Raw genomic sequence first — 14804 nt, 5'->3', positions numbered from 1 at the left:
TTTTATTTTTTCTGTACCATTTCCTTTATACGCCAACTACCTCTCATATGTTGTGTAAATTGTGGTTATTACCGTACACTTTCTGAGGACATTATAAAGTTTATGTAAACTTTAATCTTTTTAAATTTTATTTACGGTTAAAAAGCTACTTTTTAGCCAAGTTTATCGGCTATTGTGGGCCATATTAGTTCTATCTTAAATTTTGGGAGTTGTACTTCTGATTAAACCAGTGAGAATTGAAGCAGGTATAACAACCTATCTTAGTTGACATTACCAAACTTAAAATTGGTTGGCTGTGTAAAAATTTTGTCCATGGGCTCCTGTTATAATAGATTGTTTTCCTTGGTTTTAAAACTAGGAAATTTTGACGTGAATACGTCTTTAAATTTGCTAACATATGGAGGCAATCCAAAAAACCTAATGATAACAAAATCGGGGGATACAGTTAGGCGTTATAGTTTCAAATCTATCGTCTACATCCAAAATTAAATTAGACCACTGGATAGCTAAAGGATAAAAGAATTCATTACAATAAGCGAGGACTGTGACGCATCGCGCGCGGTGGAGGGGGAAGCGCCGCCATTTTGAGATCATTTTGCTACGATGTTCGTTTAAGTTTTAATCGTCAGCTGTCGTCACAATCTATCGATTGTATATAAAACATTAGTGTAAAATAGTGACAGTGAATATAATAAGGTGTTAGAATAAAAAAAATATTATCAAAAATATATAATGTCGGCCTATACGCGTCGAAGAGCCAAAACCAATTGCAGAGATCGTATTATTCTAAAGTTGAGTAACATTCACTGTCAGAACCACAAAGAATCGATGAAGATTAATCGAAAAATGTTTACACTTAGCAGTTTCCGATAGATTAACTCTTTGTCCATTATAAAAGCGCTTTTAACACAGTCTTTTTAACTCTTAAATACCCTCCCGATCACTAACCACGCAGATACAAAGGAGTGTACAAATTATAATGCCCTGTATAAACCAAATAAATACTATAATATCATATTCCCTAATGCTGCATGCTCTATAAACCAGAACAGGTCATTTTAATGACAGTCGCACCCCCCAAAGAGTTCAGGTGGAAAATGTGACCCTTCCGCTTGGTCTAAACTGGCCAAGCTTGGGGTAACATAGCTGGTGGCATTTACATGCCCAAAATGTCAGCATTAGCTTTACCAGTTTAGTAATTGTTTTGAACGTTTATAATTATAATTAATATAGATAAAAGATTATATAAAATTCAACTTCCGCATGTTTGTGTATTAAAAATAAATTTACCTGTTTTAACAAAAATGGTTTTTGAAAACGTAAATATCGTGAATATAGGGTTTTTTCTTTTGTGTTTTAAATACGAGGTCTGTTCAAAAAGTATCACGAATTTTGAATTTATGTCTTTCAATTATGCCGACAAGTTCGGTCATTTTGAATGTTCAGTTAATTTTTGACAGCTGCTTTGCTTGCGCGTGTTTTGGCTCGTCTTCGATTTTTGCCTATTCCAAAAAATGAATCTAAGAATCTTTTGTGTGAAAAACAAAATTAAGTGCGCGGGCCCATTCCGAATGTTGACTGTGACATATGGTGAAGCTACCTTGGACCAAAGCAACGTTTATCGGTGGTACAAAATGTTCTCAGAGGGCCGAGAAGATGTGAAGGACGAAGAGCGTGCCGGACACTCGAGCAGGTCAACAACAGACGAAAACATTGATGAAGTTAAGAAAATAGTGTTGGCCAATCGTCGAATCATCGTTAAAGAAGTTGCTGAGGACCTAAACATATCGATTGGCTCGTGCCATTCGATTTTTACCAATGATTTGGGCATGAGCCGGGTCGCCTCGAAATTCGTACCAAAATTGCTCAATTTCGACGCGAATTTTTGGCCAAAAACAATACACTAATGATGCCGCAGCCACCGTATTCCCTAGATCTGGCCCCCTGTGACTATTTCTTGTACCCGAAACTGAAGAGGCCCATGAAAGGACGACGCTACGCTACGATTGAGGAGATAAAAACGGCATCGAAGGAGGAGCTGAACAAGATCACAAAAAATGATTTTTTGAAGTGCTTCGAGGATTGGAAAAAACGTTGGCACAAATGTATAATATCTGATGGGGATTACTTTGAAGGGGGAAAAAAATTAGATATTCATGAATAAATAAATAATTTTTGAAAAAACACAAAATTCGCGATACTTTATGAACAGACCTCGTAAGTCTATTCACTTTCTTTTACTTTCGCCAGTAATTTTTTTTTCAAAAATTCAATTAACGGCAATGGCTGGGTCGATTAAAGAACAAAATATCGGCGTTAAGCTCTCCCTTAGGCATGATCTCAAAAAAGTAATTTGTTACAGTGCAACTGAAGTATCAGAATCCGGTATAAATTTTCATTACTTGTCTCTTTTTGAGTTCGTCTATTCGACCGACTTTATAAACGTTGATGGAAGAGGAAATATCCTCTCTAGGGGCTTTGATAAGAAGGGTTAAAGATCAGGGTAGGATTTATACCCTAACTTTTAACTTTCTAGAGCTTAAAAGCCAAAAGTTAAAACTTTCTTTAGGAAGAAAAATGGATTTGAATTAGGAATTTATTTTTACATAATAAACATCGTCTGATTTCCGGAAATGTGATTGCAGAAATCATAGATGACAATAACTGAAAAATAAGATCAACAAGAAGACGACGTCAAAGGTAAAAACCGGTTGCTTTTCCAGTAAAATCACATAATTACAAAAAGATATGATCATGTTAGCAGTTATTCACATGAATGACTGACTATGTTAGCTGTTATTCACATGAATGACTGACAATGTTAACTGTTATTCACATGAAGGAAATCATCGAAATAAATATTAAAACACATATTTCATTAATTAATTCCTGTAAAATATTACTAAAACTTTGATTAAAATACTTAAAAAGGCCTATTTAATTAATTGACCAGCTAACCGGTTCCCTCTAATCGTCAGCTTTCTTGTGGCGTTCCATTTGTAATGTTTATGGTCACCCCCAATATTTTGTAGATACTTTGTAAATTATTTTATGTATATTAGTAAAATTAAATCTGGGAACAATGAAAAGAGAAAATCGTGTGTAAAATCTTACCAAATCTTAAAATGAAATATGATTTTGTTCAGATCCATTTTTTGCGTAGAAGCGAAATGCAAATGTTAGCAATAAATCCATTCTTACGTTGATATACCTACTGTAGGAATGAAATATACAAAGTTCTTGGTCTGGATTCTGGATCTGAATAAAGGAAATATGGTTGAGAAACCCGTGGGTAACACTATGGAGAAAGTCAGTTTTATGTTCTGGTAAGAACAACAAGGGTACTACTGTCAGAGTGAGGGGCTAATGGCGGAAAGATTGATGGAAATGGTGAATTGAAGATAAAGATGTGGATAAGGGTAAGAAAGAAATGATGAATACTGGGCTCCATATACAGGATTGAGCGTATACGAGTATATGGAAGGAGAAGTTTGTGGAAGTTTTAGTGAACGTAGTGAGATAAAAATGTGCAATGATGCGCGCCATTGCATCTTCTATGCATTACAATGCCGTCTGTATATGCTTCTAAGATGTTGCAGTAAGTTTTAGTTCATAAATATTTTGAGGTAGAGTGTTTAATTTGTACAGAAAAAAGAAAAAATAATCCCACAAAAGATGTTATAAAACTTTTTCTAGAATTTTACACAATATTCAATATTTTGCAAGCCATGCAAAATATGGTGCGAAACTGCTTTACAATCTACTTGGATGACGCTCCAAATTGCGTAGAGCATTTACCTAGATATACGAACTAGAGCTATGAGGTTCAGCCAAATCTGTTAAGAGCATTCTGTACAGGACATTCCAATCAAAACTACTGCTTACAGATAGTAGATGCTTCTTTATATGTGACCACACTCTTCACAACTACCTCAATCATCCCATTCGTACAACTAGCCAAGACAAAATATCCCAAGTTACCTACAGCTCTTTCTACTTGCTGTAATCCTTTTGTGCAGTCCTTGCTCTGACATCCCTAACAATCTACGTCGCCGACTGAATCGCCAGTGGCCCCGCTACTTCCTTGCAGTCTGAAGAACGTTATCATTGTCATTCATATCCTGTAGAGAGTGCTACCGCTAGGTAATTTCTCTCCTCCTGCCTTTCACGCATACATTTATTCTGTTTGTTCCTATTTACTTATTGTGTGTAATTTATATACAAATTGGAAATAACTAAATACATTTTTTTAAAAAAATCTAAGAACTTCCATTTCGAAAACCAAGTACTGTATGCCTTCCTCCGATCAGGTACTCCGTACTTTCTATTTACCCCTAATCCGTTTACGTATGTATGCAGTCTCTCGCCTTCTTTGACATCTCTAACAATCCTTCTCGCTGACTGAATCACCCTTCCTTGATATCTGAAAATCATCATCGTCGATATCCTGTAGCGAGGAGTTACCACTGGGTAATTTCCTTCCTCCTGCTCTTCAAGCCCCATTTTGCATCATCACAATCGTATTTACCAAATAACTTAAAAAACAAATGACCAAATATTACGCACATTTTCTAATATTAATGAAGAATAAAAAATTAATTGCTAGTTTCAGTCATGGAACACTTTATTATGCCGAGCTTTCGACCTAGGCTAGGGGTTTTCATCCTCTTGAAATTATAAATCAGTCACCAAAAATAACGAACAGTAATATTAATATATTTTAAATTTACAACTGTAGAGCAATAAAGACGTGCAACTTGTAAATAAGCTCTAACAATGTCTCCATAGAATAATCAACTATTTACTGATTCCCATTACCCAGGAAATCGCGCTACTAGATTTCAGTGTGGGGGTTTTTCGGGAAAATGAAAAATGAAGAATTAGTGGACAGAATTACCAGTTAGTTGAGAAGGAATTGCTTTTTTTAAGCAAGATGATGCTGAAGTTCTTAATGAAATGGAAATATTTTAAGATCATCATTGAGAATAATATGTTACAATCGGGAGAGTTATGTGTTATTGGACGTTGTAAAAACGGACAACATTGCGATTGGTGAAAGTTTGGAATAGAGTTAATTGAGAAGTAAATGGGTGGCTTACTTATAATGCTTCAAATAATTTTAATGTTTGTTAAATTTTAAAATGCGATAACAGCTTCACTTGTTGCAAAAATGTTCCGCAGCAATAAATGTAGTGCAGCAGTAAATGTACTGAAATAAATAAAGATAATGATAATAGAATACCAAAATTAATTGGAAGTTATGATTGAAGTTACGCATTCTTTTTATCGTATGTAAGTGTTTAGAATTTTATCATCTAAATGAGGGCAAAGAAATAAACCATTTTATTAATTTAGATCAACAGAAAGAGATTAAAAAGGGTACACAAAACTGGTGGATTGTTAAAATACCAATATAAACTAATCTAACAGAATAAACTAAATTAAATAATGGAACAAAGCAATGGTGAATAGGCTAATTTATTCTGATACAATTTTATCTAGCATGCATATTCATGAGGCAGTGTAAGATTTAAAGGCGTCACGTTCACTTGCAACACTCCATCTTTCCTAAAAAAGTAAAAAAAAAAAGGGTTTGGTGAATTACTAGAGAGAAATATGGGTTGAAAGAGTTGGGAGATGTATAGTTAGATAAGAAGGGGATGGTGAATTTACTAAGGGGAATATTTGGAAGTTAAAAGTGGAGGATTACAGTGGAGGAAACAAAATTTCTGGTGGATATTCGAGATTCAAGCTGGCAAACGCTCCTGTGTACTGTTCAGAGCGGCGAACGACTTTGTTTTAAATTAATAGACTGTAAATTTCTTTCATGAATTTAGAAATCACCAGCAAAGCTTGATTATTATTATTTTTTTGGAAAGAGAAATTCAAAGGCGAGCTTAATTTTTAATTTTACATTAACAAAATATCTCTTGAAGAATTCCTCCGAATATCAGACATATCTGAAACATAAAATATGGGTCATGAGTAGGGAACGGATTCGTATGTACTTACATATTTTTTTCTAGGCAATTTACAGACGTTTTTCAACTAGAAGTATTCATACTGACACTTTTTAAGCCGTTTGAGTATACTTTTATTTCACATATTTCCACATATTTGGATGTTATCGCATATTTATACATATTTGATTAAAATAAATAAATATTTCTACATATTTAATCAAAATATGTACATATTTTTTCATATTTTTCATTTTGGGCATATTTTCATAATTGGGAGGTGGTTGACAGGAACTGTGAACCACAGACTGTAGGGCTGCGAATCACAGTGGGTACAATGGTTATTGTAATTTACACAGAATGCTGCTAAACAGTGACGGGCACTTGTTAGTTTTTTGAAGTTGTCTGACGTTGTCTGTTCTTTCAGCTCGTTCGTTGAAGTGTCCAATTCATTTCGTTCGGTCACTTAGTGTATTCTTTTTTGGGTGAAATGCCACGAACATCGGCCTCAAACAAACAACTGGTTGCTAAATATCTTCGCGAAGTTTCCAGCAGAACTTTTTCGAAGTGATGGAGACATTTTGTACTGCACAGCTTGTGACAAGCGCGTTTCTTGCTCTCAACGTTCCCAAGCCACCCAACATATTGCCACCGGATCGCACATAGAGAATAAAAACAGAAAGAAAGAGAGGACGTCCTATCATGCCTTCCTTACATCTCCATCATCAAGTAAGTCTACTCTGAGTACAGATCTGTGTCGGGCTTTGGTTAGAGCAGATATCCCTTTCCACAAACTTAAAAATCCTCATTTCAAAGGATTTTAGTCGTTACAAGTCCATCTTACGCCCAAATCGTCGTCACTTTACGTTCTAACATTTGAAATTTCATGTGGTTGCAAACAATTTCGAAGAGTGAAGTTTTCAAAATTGAAAATTTAACACATCTTTTTATAAATAGTAAAAATGTTCTTTGTTGTATAAATCATTATAACTTGTAAAAACAAATTATTTTGTTCCTAATAAATTATTATAAATTGTAAAAATGTTCTTTTCTTGTATAAATAATTATAACTCCCCCCCCCAAATTCCATTTTCATAAAAAAAATGTCCATTTTACTTAAATATTCCAGAAAATATTTTAAGAAAATCACATATTTTCCACATAATTGACGAAAATAAATGCATATTTTAATTAAATATTTGGCATTTTTAAATACATCAAAATCCGTTCCTTAGTCATGAGAAATATCTTGGAAGATATCGCTCTGTGGAGAAAATTCTTGGTAATTTTTAATTAAACAATCCAAAAAATTACAAAAAAAAAAATCTAATTTCTTGACAAAAGGGGGGCACAAAAATAATTCAGTAAGAACTAGTTTTCATTTTTCACCTGACTATATCTCGGGCATAAAAATCATTACATCAAAATACTTTTGTCCAGAGTTGGAACGAATATTCAGTTTGGACAGTGAACAGTAACAGAGCATTTTAATTTAATGAAGGTTTTTCATTTTAAAATATTAAAAATATGCCTCATTTTTCGGTAGTGTTTGGATCTGCAACATTATGAAGCTGAAGTGGACCACTTGCAAGAGCTTAGGAGCCTTTAGTATAATTTTTGAACGTTAAGCTTCATTTATTCATAAAAAATGCAATTAAAAATTATTATTACGTGGTATGACTATTAAATAACGAGACTGATGCTGCTACAGAAAAACTACAAATCTTAACGACCGACTGCTGTGCAGCGTAAAGCCTTCTCTTTCGATTGCAGCGTCTCACGTGTTTGTAAGAGAAATCTGTCTGACCGGAACCGTCGTGTTTGTGTAAGAGGTGTTAGTTTTGTTTTGCCGAAAACATGATACTACACATTTAGTGGAGCAACGAATTGTCGTGAAATTTCACATGAAACTTGGTGAAATCGCTACTGAAACTTATCTTCACGTGAGCGAGTTTTTGAGTGGTTTAAGCGTTTCCAAGATGGCCGAGAAGACGTCGGATGAAAATATCGGTTATAATTAATCAACATTACTACCGGTGAGGTGCTTGCTCAACTCCGTGAAAGAGTAAGAAAAAAAACGACCCGATTTTGAGCAAGATCAAGTCACGGGGTTCTCCATCAAGACAACGTGCCAACTCACACTGCATTGTCTGTCAAGACGTTTCTAGCCAAGTACAACATCCCAGTTTTAGGGCCATCCGCCTTATTCGCCTGAACCTGGCCCCATGTGACTTTTTTCTGTTTCCAAAAATCAAATCTGCAATAATAGGAACACGATTTCTCAGTCTGTTGAAGCTGTGAAAGAAAAAGCGGCACGCGTCATGCAGGAGCTGACAGAAAAAGACTTCCAGCACTGTTTCGAACAATGGTAAATTCGCATGGAGCGTTGTAGGGATAGGGGAGTGGTGTCTATTGAAGGTGATAATAACTAAATATGTATAAATTTAAAATAAAATGTTTTACAACAATAGTCTCGTTATTTAATAGCCACACCTCGTAAAGCTGTTCTGAAAAAGTAAATTGGCGGGCCAGAAGTTGTTAATAAAGTAAAGTAATTGCCTATTTTTTCAGGCGGACTTTACGTCCAACTACCAAATTAGGTCTCGTGGACGGAGGCGACTAGTAATCATACTTTACTGTAAATTTCTTTTATTAACCATTAAATAAAATCCAAGACCTAAAGACCGGGAATCGAACCCAGTACTACAATACATATTAGCTTGACAGGTCTCGCCTCTAACCACTCGGCTACTGTGGCGCCTAAAAGTTGTTTGTTATAAGCAAAATAGTTAAGCGCCAGTTTTCTGAAAAAAAAAATTAATAATTATAAAAATTCTTATTGAATTTAATTTCTCATTAGGAGAACGTGAGCACTGTATCGATTACGTGGAGCACCACCATAAATTCTAAAACAGGAAATTAATACTGTGTACTTCGTATTTAAACTAGGCGTAAATAAAGGTAATTATTACCAGAATCAAACTGCTAAGTTCCGGAAGATGCAGAAAATTCCTTCCAAGATAACAAATATATATATTGAACAGTATCTTGCTAATTAACATGAAACCTTTAGAAATCTTGTAACTAATATTGTTGTAATGAGCTTCAAATATTTAACTGATAGATATTCAGGAAATGGAGGTAGATTCTGGTCCGGAATAATGGAGCACACCAGATAAGGGAGTTGAAGTGGATGCTATAGCAGTGTTTGTACTCCAAGGTTATTAGGTTCGACTAACAGGGTCATCGGTTTAAATTAGAATGTCTTTGATCTTGCTGAAAATGGCGACTTAATATTTTTGCAAGTAATCGATGGATTATGTGAAGAAATTAAGTTTGATAATCAATAAGTAAATAATGAAAATGTGAGTAGATCCGCATTGTCCGTCAAATTGTATCGCTGATCGGTTCATGAAATTCACCCAGCATCCAGTGGTTATGGATGATTGACCGCAGAGCCTGAAGTCTTATTTTACCATGACTGTGAGTTTAAGAAATATCACAAAATCTATAAAATATAGCAGAAAGATGTAAATTGAAAAATTAGTTTGGGTTGATAACTTAATATTTTGATTTTAACTCCACTTTTTGGGAAATATCTCGAATTTAATTGTCAAAGCTCTTGGTTCCAGTCATAGCTTTATATATTTATAATAAATTTCCCCAAATAATAAAGATTAACACCATTAAACGACAAAAATTGTTTGTTGGTCATTGAATAATAAATAATTTATTTCAGAAGCCATTTTGATTAACTCTGGGCTCTAATGTAAATCGTTGCAATAATTCAACTTAAATTCAAGTAGCAGGCGCTGAATGATAACGGTAAATTTATTTGTATTTATATTATAAACGGATTTTTTTTTTTTTTTTTTTAACGGCGCCACGGTAGCCGAGCGGTTTGAGGCGAGACCTGTAAAACTATGTACGTATTGTAGTACTGGGTTCGATTCCCGGTCTTAGGCCTTGGATTTTATTTAATAATTAATAAAAAGATATAGAGGTTAAATTTTCAATGTTTTCAAACTCAGTTTTGAAATTCTCTAAATAAATAAATACGAAAAGAGACATAAGATTTGGGAATTTTGAACGAATACGGAAACCTTAAAAATTTTTAACCTTCTATATCGCAATAACTATTGAGACTTGAGCAATGCTATTGACATTATTTGTAGAGCTGTCTATTCTCTACAATTCGGTAAAGATTTCGTTAAAATCCGATAAGAAGCAAAAGAGATATTAACGTTTGAATTTGGTACTAATTTCAAAACTGAGATAGAAAACATTGAAAATTTAACCTTCTATATCTCATTTACTATTACAGGTAAAAAAATGTGATTTATACCAGCTGTACAGAAAAGTTTTCTCTACATTTCGGTGAAGAATGCATGGTAATCTGATAAATAGGAAAAGAGATGTAAGAGTTGGAAATTTTGAACGAATACGGAAACCACGATTATCGGTCAGACTGGGAGGAGTGTGGATCTTGCACAATTTAGGTGTGCCAGAACCGACTTTTTCCTTCTACTTACAGTAAAGTACGTTTGCTAGTCGCCTCCGTCCGCAACACCTAATTGTTAGTTGGACTTAATGTCTCCCAGAAAAAATAGGCAATTATAATTTCATTGCATTCTTTTATTGACTTTTGGTAAACTACAACTTTAAAAGAATTATTCATCTATTTATGGTGCTTATCTAAAAGAGAAGAGAAATAATTGCTAATTTCAGCCCTATCTTTGCTGAGCTTTTCCACCTAGGGTTTAGTTGAGCTTCAGGTGTTTCGGTTGACTTCTTTAAAATAAAAACTGGATCCATTTCTGTATGCGCACGCAGATTTATTTGGGCACTCGATTGCAAGTTATCTTGTGCTAAACTTCTAAGCAAAATGGTTTAAAAAATTCAAGATGAATAGAATTATTGCTTCCAAATCCTGCACCAGTTTTTTTATAAGTGTTTAAAAGCTGTGATTTTTAAATAAATGAATTTCATAAAAAAAATTTACGATATCTACTCGTAAAATAAATAAATCTGTTTTCTAAACAGTAAAAGTTGTAAAAGACCGCTTATTTAGTAAACTGATAAGGCTTAAATTATGTTGTCTTCCAGCATTGTTTTACAACATGGTACGACGGCCAGTAAAACAAGATACCATAATTATAATCCTTCCCATTAGACGCCAGTTTAGTAGTTTCGTCCAATAATCTAAGCAGCTGTAAAACCTACTTTCCAAACGGACTTGTAAGGGATTCTATATTAGGTATTCCATTGGCGTTTTGGCCAGAGAATGCTATAGAGGTTGAGGAAGGTTTCCCCAGTTCAGTTTAGAGTTATGGTATAAAGTTGGACCAGTAAACAAACTTGTGTAGTAATGGAGGACAGTATGGTGGCTGCCTTAAAGAGCTGGCGTTTGGTCCAGAGAAGGCTTTACTGCACTGAACAACCTAGACAACCTAGCGAACTGCTACCCTATATAAACCCTTAGCTACCAACTACATCTATATAGTATAACTATCTAAACTACTGTAGTTGGGTCCATCTAGTCTTATATCTTGGTAAATTAATTTTACTTTATCTAACATTATTACCATTTTATAGCTTTATTAAGAAGTTCACAATCAGGCCGCTATTAGGAAGTGAGCCAGCTAGTAAAATAGTAACTTCTAGAAAATGGCGGCCACTATAAATGTGACAAACTAGAAAACAAGATCTCATTTTATACTAGTTATCTCTAGATTTACGGACCTGGTGACATAGAGATTTCCTCATTGAAATTATACCCTTCTAAACAAATGTTTAAATTATCTTTTATATGTTTTTTTCTGCATTTTGTTTGAGATTTTTTTTAAAATTAAAATAATCTTAAAATTAAATCAGTTGCAGATAACATACTTAAAAATTAATTAAAATATATATTAACAACTTTAAGGCGCCACGGTAGCCGAGAGGTTAGAGGCGAGACCTGTAAAGCTAATATGTATTGTGGTACTGGGATCGATTCCCGGTCTTAGGGCCTTGGATTTTATTAATTGATTAATCAAAGAAATTTACAGTAAAGTATGTTTGCTAGTCGCCTCCGTCCACGACACCTAATTGGTAGTTGGACGAAAAGGCTGCCTGAAAACTAGGCAATTACCTTACTTTACTACTTTTACTTATTTACAACTAACTTTATAATTCAAAATTTTTACATTCAAAAGCTCAAGATAATCCAGTATCCTAAATTCAGAAACTTACCAATCTGAAGCGGGAAGCCTTTTTTTTTTATCACGTTTATTGAAACGATTGCCGAAACAATACGAGACTGCCTAAAATGTGAGCTCAGTTTCTTCAAGGACTTCGTTGAAGAATTTAGGGTGTTTTCCTTAAATTTACTATTCGATTCGTCCATTATTGCTAGGATTGGTGAATGTTATCTAGTGCTGAACAACCAATCATCTCTTCAACTACATGTTGAAGACTTTTTTTTTCATTAAAAGGCAATGCGCCATATTAATATCACAAAATTGTGGTTTTACTTCTCCTTTTTAATCCTTCTCCGTCTAATCAAATTTTGATTTAACTCCATTTTTCTATAAAGTTATACAGATCTACCTGATTTTATTTTCTCATTTAAGCATAAACAATAAAAACCAATTGAATATGATGACATTTAAATAGAAATTTTAATAATACAATTTTATTGCATATTCTGAAAATTTATCAAATACCTATGGGGGAAAAAATAGTAAAAAAAAAACGAACCATTTTTTTCAATGAAATAATTACTGTTAAATAATTGACCAATCAGAATGCATCAATTGTGGTGATAAATATGGGCGGTTAGCTTGACCAATCAGAAGCGCTGCAACTTTCATGGCGACCCACCCACAGTCATCCTCTCTACATCGGATTGCAATGGCTGCTAGCTAAAATGTTCAAGCTTTAGTTTTAAACTAATTTATAATTTTTATTTATTTAGTTGTAAAATGTAAAAAGTGTAATTGTTAATAAGCTTAAGCTCAAAAAATAGCCTAACCTCCTTAAGTAGAAAGCCTTTATTTTACTTTCAATAATTTTATTCTTGTAAGAAGTAATAAGTGCTAAAAAAATTAACATAATTCTTTCATTATAGAATTCTAAGTATAATAATCAACGCTTCTAATCATACAATTCAATCTAACCTAAGTATTCCTCTAGATCCTGAAATAGACCCATCTCGCCACATAAAACTCCACTCAAATCTAGGCAGTCATGACAATGACCCTTCTATTCACAACATGTCCACCTGGAATCAAATTCCCATCTAGTCTAAAATGATCATCTCAACATATATAACGCCGATCTACCAAGATGGTTGCTTGTCAGTTTGCCAACACAAACGGAGGGGAACTAACAGCTCCTAGTTCACTGGATAGTCATCATTCATTCCACTCATCTTTCATATTTGCACCATTTCCTGTATTTTTTCATCACTTTTGCTTACTCTCCATTGTGAACAGTTGCAAAATAAATATGGACTTAAGAACAACTTTTTTGTTGGGGTAATCAACACTTGCGTACATTTTTGGTCCTTAGGGTGTTCACCTCTGAATTAAAAGAAGTAAATCGATTACTTACAATAGCTAACAATTGCTCATGACGCGAGATTTGCTCTAGTGAATATTATTATATCTTTAATGTAGTTTCTCCCATTGTTGATTATAAATGTAATTACCAAATAATTTTTTTTTTTAAACAAGAAAATATAAATGAAAATGTTTTAAGAAATTGATATCGCTATACTCTCATTAACGGATTCAACAGTCTTTAGATGCCAACTAAGGCTATCAGATATCTGGCGTTTTAAGTTCAGGGACGTCACTAAGCTGTAGCGAGATATTTGCTTCAATGGCTCCAAAATGATATTAACAGCTTCCGTGTATCAGCTTTGTTAGAAATTTATTAAAGGTAGTGAATTAAAAGTAGAAAAAAATATATTATTTATGTAAAACTGCCATCAGAGGGGGCTGCCGACAACGCCACACAGCCTGAATGTTAGGTTATAGTCTAGGAAGGTTTAGCGTCATTTGAGAGTGTTTACTTTGCAGTGTTTTATAGTGTTTAACGACGGTGAAATATAACTAGTAATTTAATTATTCTTTACAGGTATTTTATTGTTTTCATTATTTATGTATGTATGTATTAATGTTTTGTATTAATTTATTTATAAAATTATATTCTTTACAGAATAATAAAATCTGTTTTTGAAAACCGTCTTACAAAAGTGCCATCAGAGTGGGCTGCCGACAACGCCACACAGCCTGAATGTTAGGTTATAGTCTAGGAAGGTTTAGCGTCATTTGAGAGTGTTTACTTTGCAGTGTTTTATAGTGTTTAACGACGGTGAAATATAACTAGTAATTTAATTATTCTTTACAGGTATTTTATTGTTTTAATTATTTATGTATGTATGTATTAATGTTTTGTATTAATTTATTTATAAAATTATATTCTTTACAGAATAATAAAATCTGTTTTTGAAAACCGTCTTACAAAAGTGCCATCAGAGTGGGCTGCCGACAACGCCACACAGCCTGAATGTTAGGTTATAGTCTAGGAAGGTTTAGCGTCATTTGAGAGTGTTTACTTTGCAGTGTTTTATAGTGTTTAACGACGGTGAAATATAACTAGTAATTTAATTATTCTTTACAGGTATTTTATTGTTTTAATTATTTATGTATGTATGTATTAATGTTTTGTATTAATTTATTTATAAAATTATATTCTTTACAGAATAATAAAATCTGTTTTTGAAAACCGTCTTACATTTATTTTCAACAGATGTTTGAAAAGTAAACATAAAAATATCGAAGAAACTTTACATGA

General features: G+C 33.5%; 1 protein-coding gene and 1 long non-coding RNA gene across 7 annotated transcripts in view; both read left to right on the top strand.

Moving 5' to 3' along the window:
* The window catches only part of LOC141447143 (transmembrane protein 47), a 320333-nt gene that overhangs the window by 195621 nt on the left and 109908 nt on the right, over positions 1 to 14804 (top strand). The window lies entirely within an intron of this gene.
* LOC141447116 (uncharacterized) lies at positions 9896 to 14744 on the top strand. Its single transcript, XR_012454148.1, has 3 exons — positions 9896 to 14084; positions 14166 to 14357; positions 14439 to 14744. It is a non-coding gene; the product is annotated as an uncharacterized lncRNA (long non-coding RNA).

Source organism: Rhodnius prolixus, unplaced genomic scaffold (genome assembly GCF_049639745.1).
Source record: "Rhodnius prolixus isolate KJV_2025 unplaced genomic scaffold, Rpr scaffold_7, whole genome shotgun sequence".
NCBI classification, from domain to species: domain Eukaryota; kingdom Metazoa; phylum Arthropoda; class Insecta; order Hemiptera; family Reduviidae; genus Rhodnius; species Rhodnius prolixus.
This window is presented reverse-complemented; position numbering and strand designations above follow the sequence as displayed.